We start from the raw sequence: 15,904 nt of genomic DNA, 5'->3' as shown, positions 1-15,904 counted from the left end.
ATATACCTTTGCCTCTAGTTTTGTATAACTTTTGAATTCCAATAGAAGTGGCAGTACTTACTGAGTAATGCATCATTCAACATTCCAATACATGAGGTGTTCTCTCTCTCTCTCTCTCTTTCTCACTCTCTCTCTCTCATGATGATGATATATTGATTTTTTAAGCAATTTGAGGAGTCTTTTTTTTTTTTTTTTCTTACATTTGCAATTGAAACATAAGATGCCATTGCTGCAGATAGAATTTTAGGTATGGGCCCTTGAAAAAGGATATCCAATTGCTGCCACAGATATTGTTGTTGTGTGACTTGTGTCTTGCCATGGCCTCAGAGCATCTTTTAGTATTTAATTATGGTTTGTACCACCCTGCAACAAATTTTACTGGTCCTCTATATGATAAACATGGGGGTTCTAGGTATTTTAGAGATAAATACATGATTTATTGTCAACGTTTGAACATTCCAGTCAAAGGACAAGTTCAGGGGAACTGGTAGTGTCTCATCTACAATTTAATGATGTCGCAGGTATATATATATAAAGCACCTATCAATACAGATCAATACACCCCATCTGACGTATCGGCCTCTATCAATATTTAGAACCTTGATTATAATAACTGAGGATATTGATTATTTATATAAATTAGAAAATGAAAGGGAATATAAAAAAATACCGAAAGAGAAGGGTCTTTGCCATTCTGCAACAATAAATTTCTGCACCAATAATTCTAGCAATTCAGCAATTTCCTCAAAAGCCAAAGATGTATTCACTTATCAGGCCCCTTCAAAATAGAAGAAAAGACAAATGAAGAATGAAGAGAGATCCATCATATACAAGTGGTGTTTATGATGATATGAAAGGGTAGCCATGTCTAAATGAGAAATAGTTCACTTGGAAAAAAATTGCAAACCCATCAGAAACTTAATGGAGGATGGAGAGTTTCCATACAACAGTCCAACCGAATAGGGGTGATGGAGGAGAAATTTGTTCCTGCTGGGCGATGGAGAAGAATGCTAAAGGTAGGAGCAAAAACTTTTGTGTTCGAGAGTTACAAATCAAGAGGGAACTTAGCATTGAAGATTAGGGAAACCAATATGGCGATGGTTCTACTAGTAGGCAAGGAGGTGATTGAATGGTTTATGGTGTTTTTGGAAGGAGCTTTTACAGACTGGCAGAAACTCTGTGTTCGAGAGTTACAAATCAAGAGGGAACTTAGCATTGAAGATTAGGGAAACCAATATGGCGATGGTTCTACTAGTAGGCAAGGAGGTGATTGAATGGTTTATGGTGTTTTTGGAAGGAGCTTTTACAGACTGGCAGAAACTCTGTGTTCAAAGATCCAAGGGTAGGGGAAGAAAGAACTTAAAATCTAAAGACAGGTATATCACTCTTTATGGACTCTTTGGTCGAGGGAAGAAGCAAAAGTGGTTTGTTTCCCAGAAGGAAAAAGAGGGGAAGGTTGGAAGGAAATCACATATACTTTGAGGGAGGTTTTGAGGCAGGAGAAGAAGGCAATGAAAGACAAAAAAGCAGAAAACATGAAAACTAATAAACGAAGGAAGAGGAAACTGATGATAGAATATGGGTTATGACAGGCAAAGGAGGTTTATTCAGAATCATAGCAAATTGGGAGTGAGGCGACTGGAAAAAGAAGCTAGTGGTTCAGACAATGAAACAACCATTAGATTGGAAGAAAATAGCAGAAAAAATAATCAAGGACTTACAACTGAAGGGGGCGGTAGTAATAACTCCCTTTGAAAAGAAGAAGGCTTTGCTAGAATTAACAGAAGATGTGGTAGATGTAACTACCTTGAGTATTGCGGGAAGTTCTGGCAGCTTCACAGTGGCAAAATGGAGCCCATTGTCTAATGAAAGAAGTTTTACGATGGAAGATGGGGTAATTGTTCGTGTTCTTGGTCTCCCATTCCACCCGTGGAAGGAAGAAACCTTCAGATCATTTGCTTTATTGTGCAGTGCAAAGCTGGATAACATCTTTGCAATAGACCTTCACTCGGCAGCTATTTGCTTGAGCGGGGTCAGACCTGAGGAAATCCCAAGGAAAATTTTAGTTGCAGATGATCAACTGGTGTACTCAGTTTGGTTGACAACTGCCATTGAAGCTGCGTTGTGGAGAGCTGCTAGAAGGGAGGAAGACGAAAGGTTTGAAGAAGAGTTCCTACGTGACAAAAGCCAAGTGGTCGAAAGTACTGCGATTGGAAAATACTCTGAAATGGCAAAACAAGTCCTGGGTAGTGGAAAAGGCAAGGGCGCAGGAGAGGAAATGAAAGTCCAGGGACCGGAGGAGTTTTGACGCGTGGCGGATCTTATGCTGAGGCACTGACTGGTGGTGGTGGAGCTCGTCGGCATGGGAAGCAGGCCCATTTTCAAATTTTGAGTAAGACTTTGGGTCAGCCTTTAGGCGGTTCAACCTTGAACCGGGCTGGTCTTACTGCGTCAAACTTGGCATGTGTCACCTTGAGTGACCATGGGATGATTAAAACTGGGCCTGGCCTTGTCCCTTTGAGGCCCACAAATGAATTACTTTCGGATCTGAATCTGGGCCCAACTCATGGGCTTCAAAAAAATACTTCACTTGAGCATTTAAAAGGGCACATGATATCAAAAGGAGGCCCAACGATAGACAATAAAATATGTCTATCATCATCTTCCTCGATCAAGTTAGGAATGCAAAGAAAGCCGTTGTGTGACAATGGGGCAACAAAGATCGATGCAATGGGTATCTAGCAAAGGTAAGAGGGTTGAATCTCCTGAAAAGCATAACCCTAGATTTAACAGATGCAGTAGCAAAGGAAAGGAGCGATGTCAAGATGAAGACTCAGATTTTGACGACAGAAGCAGCGATCACGATTCAGACTGTGACTTAGAGTCCTCGGAATACTCGAGCTTAGGTAGCATTGTTCAAACTGTGAGGATCGACTTATATGAGGCAGAGAGCTTCGACACAGAAGAGTTGTTCCCGGAAGAAAGAGAAGACAATCAGGCTCCCGAGAAGTTAACAAAGTTAGTCAGGCCGGTGGTGTGCTTAGTCGAAGTTGAACAGGCTACTTCTGCTCCTATTACAAGGAACTTACCCCCAAGCTCTCAGCAAGGACAAGGATCACAGGAAGTGAGACAAGAGGATATTAGGAAGGTTTGCATCGAGGGAACAGAGAAGGGTGTACTGGAAAGGCTTCTGCTGCAGACAGAGTTGAAACCGATCTCATTCCCACTTTACAACAACCTTTTTTAAGGGGTAGGTCAGATGCCTTGACCCCCAACCAGGGTGTTTCCCCCTTCTCTGATTTCTCGAATCTTGCTACACCTGCTTTGGGCCCAGGTATGTACGTCAATTCAGTTATGCTTACTAATGTGTGTGCTCTGCCTGAAACAGATACACCAGATTCCCAGCTTGAAGAGTTGAGGAGAAAGGAAGAGGTTGTAACAGCAAGCCAATCTGAAAGGGTAGTAGAAGAAGGGGGAGTGTTGGGAGCAAGAATAGGGAAGGGAGAAGCAGGAAAGGACCTCAAAAGAATGAAAGAAATAGCTGAGGAGAATAATCAAGAAGTAGATAAATTTGGACTTTGTCCCCCTCTGGGGCCTTTTCTTGTGCTTCTTTCTTTAAGTCCTTGGCACAACAGACCAACAATTCTATCTAGTCTTTCCCAGTTAAGGAAATATGCGTAAGCCGATCCCTCCAAGGATTGGAGCTTTTTGTTGGGAGGCATTCCTAGAAAGATGTAACACATGTGATTTACTCCAGAAAAAAAAAGGCCAAATTGGTGCTTGTCCCCAAACCAGTGCACCCTCTGCAAGGCTAATGGTGAAAGCTCCTATCACTTACCAATTTCCTGTCCTTTTGTTTCTAATATATGGGAATGGTTTATTTCTTTTTTTGGTTGCAAGTGGACCCCTCCACTAAATATGCGAAGCTTGTTTGCCACCTCTTTCCTTAGTTGGCCTAAGAAAGGGTAGGGTTATGTAGAGGTGTGGGGGCTGCTATTTGCTGGACTATATGGGAAGAGAGGCTCTAGGACCTTTTCTGATAAGGAAAGGAACAAATAAGGTAACATTGAGGTAATATTGGTTAGGTCTTGTCTACAAAATAATTGCTAAGGTCTTGTCTTTGAGGATTAAAGTGGTATTGCCCTCTCTCATAAGTCAATCTCAAGGAGCTTTTGTTCAAGGGAGACAAATAATCGACCAAATCCTAATAGCCAATGAATGTGTAGAGGAAATGAAGAAATTGGACCTAAAAAAAACATATGATTTGGTGGACTGGGAATTCCTATTAGAGGTGATGCATCAACGTGGTTCTGGAGAGAAATGGTGTCATTGGGTGTTTGGTTGTATTCAGTCTTGTTAATGGAGTGATGAAAGACTTCTTCCCAGCTTGTAGAGGCCTAAGGCAAGGGGACCCTCTCTCACCCTTCCTCTTTACTTAGTGGCTAATGTGTTCAATAGACTCCTGTCTAAAGCTGATAAGGAAGATGAGATTAGGGATTGGAGAGTGGGCAAAAACAGTGTTCCAATTACTCACCTCCAATTTGCAAACGACATCATAATTTTTTGTGAAGGGGGTGATATTAGGAGGGTGAGGAGATTAAAATATTTGATCAAGAAGTTTGAAGGGATCCCAAATCTGAAAATCACTTAGGTAAGAGTTGCGTAGCAAGGGTTAACATGGAGGATGATGACTTAAACTTGGTGGCGGGTTGCTTAGAGTGTCCTATCACCCCTTGGCCGTTGACATATTTAGGTCTTCCTTTAGGCGCCAACCCTAAGGAAAGTAGATTATGGAACCCAATTGTATAAAGATGTGGGAAGAGATTGGCAGCTTGGAAGATGAGCAATATTTTACTAGGAGGTAGGATCACTCTAATAAGATCAACTTTAGCTAACCTACCAATCTACTTTCTCTCCGTGTTTAGGATTCCACCAAGGGAAGCAAAAAAAAAATTAGAAAAAATCATGAGGGATTTTCTTTGGGAGTCGGGAGAGTTTAAAAAAGACCACCTAGTTAATTGGGAGATTGTGTGTAAAAACAAGAAAGAGGGTGGCTTAAGAATTGGGAGTGTGTGAAAGAAGAATATGGTTCTATTAGGGAAGTGGTCATGGAGATGGCCTTTAGAGTGGGATAGCTTGTGCCATGAGGTGGTGGGCAATATTCATAGAAGATTGGAGGATCAATCTCTAAAGGTTTCGTTTCTTTCTTTGTATTCCATCTCCCTGTATAAAAATGAGAGCATCTCAGTCTTTTTAGTACCTCCTATTTTGCCTCTAGGTCATAATTAGAATTTTGGGTTTCGAAGGGGATTGAGGGATGAAGAAATCACCTGTTTGTCAGAGTTGTTGTTGCTTCTTAAAAGATTTTGGTTAGAGCCTCCTAAACCAGATAGAAGGGTTTGATGTCCAAGTTCTAAAGGTCTTTTTTCCTGTGCCTCTTTTTTTAATACTCTTTGCTAGTCCCCTTTCCCTCTTTTCTTTCCTACTAAAGGAAGTTTGGTGCCAATCGATTCCTCCAAAAATTAAGGCTTTTTGTTGGGAAGTGGCTTATGGGAAAGTTAACACTCTGGATTACCTACAAAAGAAGAGGCATTTTCTGTGTATTTCCCCAAATTAGTGCACTCTATGTAAATCGGATGGTGAATCTTGTTACCATTTACTAATCAATTGCTCCTTTGCTGCAAATATTTGGGAGTGGTTTTTCTCTTGTATGGGTGCAGGTGGAACATGCCAAGGGAGATTAAGATGTTTGATTTGGCTACCTTTGTGTGGCCAAAGAGAAGGGGAAGAATAATGAGGAGATGCACAAGAGCAGCAGTGATTTGGACCTTATGGGAGGAAAGAAATGCTAGGATTTTCCAAGGGAAGCAAAGAAGCAAACAAGAAATTATGGATTGTATATTGACCAGAATTATACATTGGCTACTAACTTTGGACCTGCTTAGACAGTTCTCCTTTGATGATATTTGGAGGAACTGGTTATTAGTGGCTTCTAGTTCAGTACAGGAGACTAAAACAAGGTTGATATGGGATTAGGGAAGGGAATCTGGTAGTGTTGTTTTCAGGACCAGTGGGGAATGGAGACTCCATAAGGGCTGAACTGTTTGCAGTGGTATGGTGTTATCAAGACAAAATGAAGAAACTCAGATGGTTAACACAACAGATGAGCTTGATTATACAATGGTTGAGGAGGGATGCGAATACTATGGCTGATTCTTTAGCTAAGCAAGGGGTAACTAAGGATCATTTGTTTTGGGCTCAACTGTAATTTTTGTGCTGTCTTTTCTTTATCAATGAGGCTGCATCTCATGCCTCTATTGGGGGAGCTTGTAATAGTTGCTTATCTTTACTGTTTTAATGAAATTTAAAGAATCTTTTACTTATAAAAAAATGGAGAGTTTCCATACACTCCAACTTCATCCACCCTACATACCGCTAAAACACAGAAAGTTCCTAATCAAAAGGATGGTGCCCACTAAAGCAATTCCATCTTTTGCATGTGGTTCTTGGGCCCAATAAATCTTTCTACCATAGTGCCACAGACTTGTGTTGTAGAGATTGTAATCAGTCCTACTGTAGATGAGAATTCAAGAAGAAGAAGAAGAAGAAGAAGAAGAGAGAAATCATAGAGGAGATTTCAAAAAAAGAGTGTGGGTCAGTTGATGATTGCTGCCCCACTCAGTTGCTATTTATATTAATACTTAAAACATAGTAAACTTACGATAATTGCTACTGTTAACACAAATAAACAACAGCTAACATAATTGAAATAACTAATTTTGTAACACTACTAACATGCTAACAGCAACATAAATAACATGCTAACTAACTCTACACTCCCCCTCAAGTTGGGAGTAGATATTAATCATTCCCAACTTGCGTACATCTATCTCCAACTTGGTCTTTGGCACCACCTTAGTGAAGAGATCAGCAAGGTGCATGTCAGAGGCAATATATGGAAGACACACTTCTTGAGAGGCAACTCTTTCTAATAAAGTGTCAATCCACTTCAATATGCTTAGTTATGTCATGTTGAACTGGATTATGGGCAATGTTAATAGCGGCCTGATTATCACAGTATAGCATCGGGGGCCTCTCATAAGTAATGCCCAATTCCTCAAAAAGAGATCTCAATCATAATACTTCAGCCACACCATTCGCCATAACCCTATATTCAGCTTCAGCACTAGAACAAGCAACAACATTTTTCTTCTTGCTTCTCCGAGAGACAAGATTTTCTCCTACAAAAGCACAATACCCAGAGGTGGATCTCCTATCATCAACACACCTAGCCCAATTAGCATCTATATAGACTTCTATTTTCATGTGACCATTATATTTGAAGAGTATGCCTCTGCCTAGACATCTCTTCAGATAAGCAAGGATCTTCTCAAATACAAGAAGATAAGTGGTTTTGGGGGAATGCATATATTGGTTAACAACACTAACTGCATAAGAAATGTCCGATCGTGTGAGGCAAAGATAAAGGAATTTCCCAACCAATCATTGAAACATAACCTTGTCTTCAAAGGGCTCTCCCCCATTATCTTATGATTTTGTTCAATAGGTGTGTCAACAGGTTTAACACCTAGTTTTCCAGCTTCTTGCAAAAGGCCGAGAATATACTTTCTTTGGGAAACAAAAATCCCATGTTTAGACCGTGCTACCTCAATGCCCAAGAAATACCATAGTTCCTCCAAATCTTTGATCTCAAATTCTTGGTGAAGCAACTACTTCAGAGAGTCAATCTTACAGGTATCACTCCATATCACCACAATATCATCCACATATGCAGCAAGTAGGGTTAAGGAGAAATCATTTCTCTTAATGAAAAGGGTGTGATCTATTTGAGCTTGAACATAGCCAAAATTTTCAAGCGCCTGTCTAAATCTGTCAAACCATGCTCTTGGAGACTGTTTCAGTCCATATAAGGCTTTATTTAGCTAGCAGACCTTCCCTGCTTTTGTATTGTAGTGAAAGGGATGGTAGAATCCATCGTATGGACGCCAAAGAATTGCGGAATAGGTGGGCGAATTTCAAAAATTTTCTACCTGCCTTTCAACTGAGAATCGCATTCCCTAATTTTAGAATCAAGATTCAAGGATCCTACTTGAACCAGAACCGAACCAGATCTGAACCAAAAGTGAAGGGACTAATTATACCTAATCTAGAGAAAAAAATTCTCCCTAAGTTGGTGTTCACGCCCAAAGAAGGAACCAAGATCTGCTCCTGCTGAAGATGACACAACAACTGTGGAACAGAACCAGCAGGGTGCGTCCTACACACTGAATCCTTCACAAGAATCCTTTGGATGACAATGAGCACTAAACTGAATCAACCTTTCAACAAAGACTGATATCAAGAACCTTTCTTGATCTTTCTCTGACAAAGAGATACGAACTATGACAGATGGTGGCGACTGCAACTGGAGGAAACTAGAGAAATATATGGTAAACTGCTTTTCTTTTCTCTAGGGTTTCTGAGATCCAATCTCACAAAACTGCAGAGTGTGTGTTCTGTCTCCCTAGGGTTCGAATTCATGTAATTCAATTAGGGTTTCTTCCAGTTGCTTAATGATTAAGAAAGAATTTCCTGATCATATCAGGAGTTACCCCTTATCCAAATCTGTATTTGGATTAGGACTCTTCTTAATCCTATCTGCAGATTAGATAAGCTTTTGGGCTCATCCTAATCTCAGATCCGCCCCTTAATAATGACTGATCAAATCAGCCCAATTCGAAATGGGCTTTAGGCCCAATAAGGTTATGTGCTCAAAAGTCTTCCAAACTGCTGCCTAGTTGGGCTTCTTTGTATGGCGTGGGACCCAAGCATTGGATCTACACACCAACCACATGGGTTCGGCCCAGCCTCTGTTACAAGGCCTGGCCGAATTCACTGGAGAGCCTAGTAAACCCCTTGAGCCCATCATATGGACCCTATGGGCCCAACACTTACACTAAGTGGTCCCTGGGCCAAGCCATCTTATAAAAACCCAAGGACTGTGGGTAGGTGCAAGATTAACCCATCAGGTGTTATCCCAAATGGCCTTACACTTAACCTCTCAGCCCATAATGATTAAGCACTGCCCGACAAGAGAGGACCTCTCCCTCGACTGCAAGGAACAGTACCGCACTCTCTACTTACATGGATCCCGGGAATTAAAAACATTTGCAAACATTTTGAACCATACTTAAATATATATCATATATATAAATTTTGCAAAACAAAATTCCAACGATTGAAATCAACTACCAGCAGTTTGGTTTCCATCAAAGAGAGTGCATCCCCGATCATTATCTTTGTCCGACAAAGGGGCTGATCCCGTCACTATGATCACCTACTCAGATGAATTCTCTGACTGTCCCAATATACCCAGGTTTTGACCCCCGCTAAGGATCTCATTGATTGGCATATCAAAGACAGCCCAATCCGACACCTAGTGCAGTACCATAATCGGGTCTAGGGGTCAGGTGTAACTTTCCAGTTTTGCCCATCAATCTCCAAGGTCCAGGGCAATACTGGAAATCTGGTCCGGTTCAAGGGTTCAATTAATCCTACACTGCATGTGCCTCGGGTCTCACCCTAGCGGCTGAGACAAGCCACCTCAACAGTTGACAGCACACCAGTGTCAGCGTTGGTAGGATAAATCTCCCTAGACTTATCCAACGACTGTGAACATTTAAAACCAACACAAGTCTCATTACGTGTCTAGTTTTAGGGTCTTACACAGAAGTATACCACACAACATGAATCAAACATGTACTTCATTTATTTACACTAAATATCAAAAGTACATCAAAACTGATTGAAGCTAAGGGCATACAAAAACTGTCCAACATGTAGAATCCAGGAGGTAACTCCATATACACCTCTTGCAAATCACCATTGAGGAGGAATCATTTCTCTTAATGAAAGGGTGTGATCTAATTGAGCTTGAACATAGCCAAAATTTTCAAGCGCGTGTCTAATTCTGTCAAACCATGCTCTTGGAGACTGTTTCAGTCCATATAAGGCTTTATTCAGCTGGCAGACCTTCCCTGCCTTTGTATTGTAGAATCCAGGAGGTAACTCCATATACACCTCTTGCAAATCACCATTGAGGAAGGCATTTTTGACATCCATCTGAAACAATGTCCATGAGAAATTTGTTGTAAGGGATAGTAAAACTCTGATGGTATTCATCTTCGCCATTGGTACAAAAGTTTCCAAATAGTCTATGCCATAAGCATTATGTTTCACTGTAAACACCCATTTGCACCCAACTGGGTTTCTTTCCTTTAGGTTGCTCAACTAAATTCCATGTATTGTTCTTTAGAAGAGCATTCATCTCTACCTACATTGCATCCTTCCACTTAGGTACTGACAAAGCTTCTTGCACTGTTTTGGGAATGAGAATAGCAGTAATAGAAGCCAAAAAGGACTTATAGGATGGGGATACATGATCATAAGACAGAAACTGAGAAATACAATGGACTGTAGATGAGGTACAATGATGCTTCCCTTTACAAATTGCAATTAGAAGATCAAGATCATCCAAAGGAAGAGTAGAAGTTTCAACAATGGGAGGTATAATAGGGTACATCCTTGAAGAACGTGACATCCATAAACACAAACTGTTTCCTAGAAATAGGTTCATAGCAGCAATATCCTTTTTGATTTTGTGCATAACCAAGAAAAATACATTTTGAGGATTTAGGATCAAATTTAGAGTAATGAGGCCCAAGAATTTGAACAAAGCAAGTACATCCAAAAGTCTTAAGGGGAATAGTAAACAAGTCCTTATCGGGATATAATAGGTTAAATGGAATTTTCATGTCTAGGACCCATGAAAGAACTTGGTTGATGAGGTACACAACAATGTGGATAGCATCCCCCCAGAAACATGTGGAAACATTGGAGTTTAGCATAATGCTTCTTGCCACCTCCAATATATGCCTATTTTTCCTCTCAACAACCCCATTTTGTTGAGGTGTACAAGGACAAGTGCTCTGATGGATAACCCCATGGTCAAGGAAGTATGAAGCTAATGGTTTTGCAAAGTATTATTTGGCATTACCGGATCTGAAAACTTTGATTTTGACCCCAAATCCAGTCAAAACCATCTGAAGGAAAATCCGAGTTAGGTTAGGGACCTCATCTCGAGTGCGCTTAAGATAAACCCATGAGAAACGAGTGTAAGGCATCAACAAATAGCAGAAAATATTTGTATCCCCCCATGGTAGTGATGTGATATGGTCCCCAAACATCAGTATGCACAATTTCAAAGAGAATACTACTTTTATTGCTTAAAGAATAGGTTGTTCTACAATGCTTTGCAAGTTCACAACTTTAACATTTTAAATTAGACATTTGGACTGACTCAAACAAATTGGGAAATAAACTCTTCAACGACCTAAATGACAAATGACCTAACCGATTATGCCAAAGCATAACCTGACTCACATACTGAAAAACTAATGACCTCCTCACTTCTTTATCTTCCCCTTGTGAATGCCCTCCAAGCAAATAGATTCCATTCGTCTCACGGCCAATCCCAATCACCTTCCGTGTCTCCAGATCTTGAAAAACACACCAATTAGGAAAGAAAGTCACTGAATAGTTTTGGTTTTTAGTAATGTTACTAACTGAAAGCATGTTAGTACTAAGTTTAAGAACATGCAAAATTGAGGACAAGGAGATGGCATTAGATAGTCTAATGTCTCCCTTGCCAAAGAAGGGAACAAGGGAGTCATTAGCAATAGATACTTTGTCTCTACTAGAGGATAAGCAATAAGTAGTAAACAATGAGGATAAGCCAGTCATATGATCAGATGCACCTGAATCTATAAGCCAACAAGGTTCATTGTTACCTGGGGCTAAAGCATGATATGTTGAAGCTCTTATACCCGAATGAGTGAATGCTGAAGTAGGAGTAGCTGATGTTGTAGTAGGTAATTGAGATAAGGGGGCTAAAGTGCCAACTTCACTTTCCAATTGAGTCAGAGCAGCTCAGACAACAACTAAAGTGTTTAGAGATATGGCTTTTGTGCTTGAGGATGATACACCATCAGTAGTAATTGCCACATTAGCATTCCCCTTTTTGTTTCAGAGCTTTGTTGGAATTAGATGTGGATACAACTTTCAACAAGTACCCCTTGTGAGCTTTGGTTTCTTGCAATGATCACAAATTATTTCCCTCTTTTCTTCTTTTTTCATGTTCCTTTCCTTGTCACCCTCAAACTTTGGTTTCACAGTTGCTAGGATTGATTCCATAGGCTGATATTGTAGCATAACCTTTCTCCTACTTTCTTCACTGTGCACTAAAGAATAGGACTGAGACAAGGTCACACTCTCCCTGGTGAAAAGCTGTTGCCTCATAATATCATATTCTGGATTCAGGCCAACTAGAAATTCAAAAACTCTATTGGTTTCAATTTGTTTTCTGTATGTTTGTGCATCCTTTAGACTTTTCCACTCAATTGTCTCTAGGTGATCAATTTCATGCCACTAAGACTTCAAAGTAGAGAAGTAAACTGAGACCAATTTCTCTCCCTGCTTAAGATTATTGACTTCACACTTCAGCTCATAAGCCCTAGCAACATTAAGTGGCTACGAATAGGTTTCTCTCAAGATGTCCCAAATTTCCTTAGCAGTTTTGGCCCACAAGTAATTTCGGCTGATATGAGGCTGCATGGAATTGCACAACCAAGTCATGACTAAATAGTTCTCCTGAACTCATTTGGCAAATAATGGGTCTTCCTTGGCTGGTTTCTTTACATCCCCCTCATATAGCCTAATTTTCCTCTTCCGCCAATAGCCACCATAGCTGATTGAGCCCATTCCAAGTAATTTGATCCATCAAATTTGACATTGATAATCTGAAAATTATTTTCAGTCATGTTTCCAGCCCCCAACACACCTTCCCCTTGGGTCTTTAACTCAGTTTCTGTCATCTCTATCAAGGAATTTATCAAAAGAACTCCCTTTTATGCTGAAATAGAGGTAATTATCACCCAGAAATTTCTAATAGCCCATTTAGACTGCTGAAAAAAGTATAGAAAACACCCAGAAATGTTGAAACAGTTCTAACAAGTTCTCCAAAGTAATTATCAGTCAATCTGAATACTAAAACAGAACTAACTGTTACCCAGAAATCGATAACAGTCAGGATGTTAGGGTTTAACCAACTAGAACTGGTCATAGGTTTGAAAAAAACCCTAAAGAAAGTCCAGAAAAATTAAGGGAAAACCAGCTGCTCCTTCCAGATCACTCTAACCAACTTCTGGTGGCTGTTGATTTCAAAAAGAAACTGAGGCTTACCCAGAAAAGCCTGACTGCCACTTCCAATCCTTGTTTGAAACCTAATCTTGAAAATCTTTCCTTCCCTCTGATTCTTCCGGATCACCAAAAACTTTCCAAGGCTCTTCAACCTCTTGAAAAGCTTCTGAACTCAATCAGTGATCTCCAAGAACCAGCCGATGGACTACTCTTGCTCAAACTTCCAACCCTAGGAAGTTCTCATGCAGTCGACCTGATTAGACTCACATGAGAAACCCTAGGTTGGCTCTGATACCAACTTGTGTTGTAGAGACTGTATTCAGTCCTACTGTAGATGAGAATTCAACAAGAGAAAGTTCAGAAAATAGAAGAGAGAGAGAGAGAGAGAGAGAGAGAGAGAGGAGATTTCATAAAAAGAGTGTGGGTCAGTTGATGATTGCCACCTAACTCAGTTGCTATTTATATCAATACTTAAAACATAGTGGACTTACAATATTGCCCCTACTGTTAGCACAAATAAACAGCAGCTGACATAACTGAAATAACCAACTTTCTAACACTACTAACATGCTAACAGCAACATAAATAACATGCTAACTAACTCTACAGAAAGTATATTAACTGAAGCATTCCTTTATATCCTAACTATGTTGATCAGCTAAAACACATAGAAAGTTTCAAATCAAAAGGATGATGAACGTTTTGTTCTTGGGCCCAATGCATTTGTATATCATAGTGCCACATTGAAAGCATGATAACTGAACTGTTCCCTTATATCCTAACTATATTGATCAGCATACCACATATAAAAATATCACATGATACCAAAAACATATAATAAATAGGGCTTTTTCTTGAGAAAGAACAAGAAAAAAACCTGCAGAGAAGTCAAATACAATGGTTGTTTTATCATCATGATGACAGCTGGTTCTGGACTGGATATTCACTACCAAAAGCTAGTAGTATTTGTTGACAAGAAAGATGACCTACAAGCTTCAGTTCAAACGCCATGTAAATGGTGGCTCCGTGAAGAATGGCAACAGTTGGAACATCAGTAAGATGCAACTCTCCCTTGTCTGGTATGACTTCAGATTGGGTTAAGCCCCGCAGGTAGTACTGTTTGCATATTGCTCAACCAAATTCATCAATCCAACCCACCATTGCACTTGAACCATCATTCCATCCTTAGAAAATTCCAATCAAATCCACCCACTAGTGTATACAGCAGATACTATAACAGTCAGGACGTTATCGCTCTGAGAATGCTGCAACAGAACAGACAAAATAAATATATCAGAAATATAACTTTTTTATTGACAAGAGCAAAAAATGCTTTGCTTCCTTGCTACGAACCATTCAACTGGATAGACGAGAATTTTTGTATTATTAGCTAAAACTTTGACAGTGTAGTAGTGTACATATTAGGGCAGTTACAAGTCATTATGTAGTGCTTGAGTGCACAAATTGAATGGATTAAAATTCAGTTCATTTAACTCCTAAAGTTATCTCTAACCACGGATTCTTTGCATAGTGCATAAAATATGGTGAAATACTTTTGTAACATGTAAAACAGAAAAATATTACAATCAGTTCTGTACTTAAACAAGAAATTGACTGGCGGGTATGGGGATAATTGACAAAATAATAATTGAAAAAAAAACAACCTAATGATCAAACCATCCATGATGCATCTAGAGAGATAAATTCAATGTCCTATCTCCAAGAAATTGTGATGGATTGGACTTCCTTCTCAAAATAAATGTTGGGGAAATTCAAAAGTTTTCATCTTAGCACCATGAAAACCAATAGGAAACTAATTGGAAGGAAAATAAGACTTACTCTCAAAATGAAAGTATTCCAAACAGATGCGCAGGTAAAGCAAGAAGAATTGCTATAAGGAGGAGGAAGAAGGGTACTTATATCTCGACCACAAACATCCGATAGCAACAGTGGGTCCTCTTCAGCAGAAGTTGCCACAGCAAAGAGACCCAACACTATGAATACAAGCACTGGCATTGGATCATATCGCTTTTGCGGAAAGATTTTTCATTCCTTGCATGTTGCATCCCATTCCCATATAAATCAAGCAAGAATTCTAAACACAACTAATAGCTGTTGTTTTTCCATCTTAGCAACCTGCAAAATTAAGAGTACTGATGCTCTAGGAATTGTTTTAAAGAGCCAATATGAGAATTATTAATATAAAAAGGACCCCAAATCAAATAGCTTGTACTAACAGGCACTGTGATCACATAAAAAGTGATATGTAATCATATCAAGAATAGTGGTAAATGAGATTTGATGAGACTTAAATAGAAAGTAAAAAAAATAAAAATGAAAGTAGATATTGACAAGAGAATATGAAGTAAAATGTTGATATAGATTAATCGATTCTATATTGATATCTCACAACATATCAGCCAAAGTAGCCACAATGAGGATTAAGTGCACTTGTTTATACCAATGATGGGTCAATGCAGGGGTGGATAAATCTCTCAAGGGACTTCGATCATTTGAAGGGGCAAAAAATATAGATAATGAGGAAGGTGAGAAATACTAATGATGGATCAAATGCTAGATAAAACAAAATCATTAAGGCAGGGCCAAAGTACAATTGCTAAATCTCAAAATAAAAATAAAAAAGGGG

General features: G+C 39.5%; 1 protein-coding gene across 5 annotated transcripts in view; it reads right to left on the bottom strand.

Annotated features, from left to right (window-relative positions):
- Nucleotides 1-500: 500 nt before the first annotated feature.
- Nucleotides 501-15,904, bottom strand: part of LOC104593338 (Tetratricopeptide repeat (TPR)-like superfamily protein) — a 56,107-nt gene continuing 40,703 nt past the window's right edge. For 3 of the 5 annotated variants that reach the window (XR_734559.3, XM_088891665.1, XM_088891664.1), the window contains 2 exons: nt 15,097-15,393; nt 13,947-14,522 (listed from right to left, as the gene is read on the bottom strand). The gene's annotated coding sequence lies outside the window, so the exon portion shown is untranslated. Of the gene's footprint in view, nt 779-13,946; nt 14,523-15,096; nt 15,394-15,904 lie in introns of those variants that run through there. The other 2 variants (XM_010253094.3, XM_010253095.3) reach the window with 2 other exon arrangements.

Source organism: Nelumbo nucifera, chromosome 7 (genome assembly GCF_055504915.1).
Source record: "Nelumbo nucifera cultivar China Antique chromosome 7, China Antique-T2T, whole genome shotgun sequence".
Lineage (NCBI taxonomy): Eukaryota > Viridiplantae > Streptophyta > Magnoliopsida > Proteales > Nelumbonaceae > Nelumbo > Nelumbo nucifera.
The sequence above is the reverse complement of the archived record's forward strand: the minus strand, read 5'-3'. Positions and strand labels throughout refer to the sequence as shown.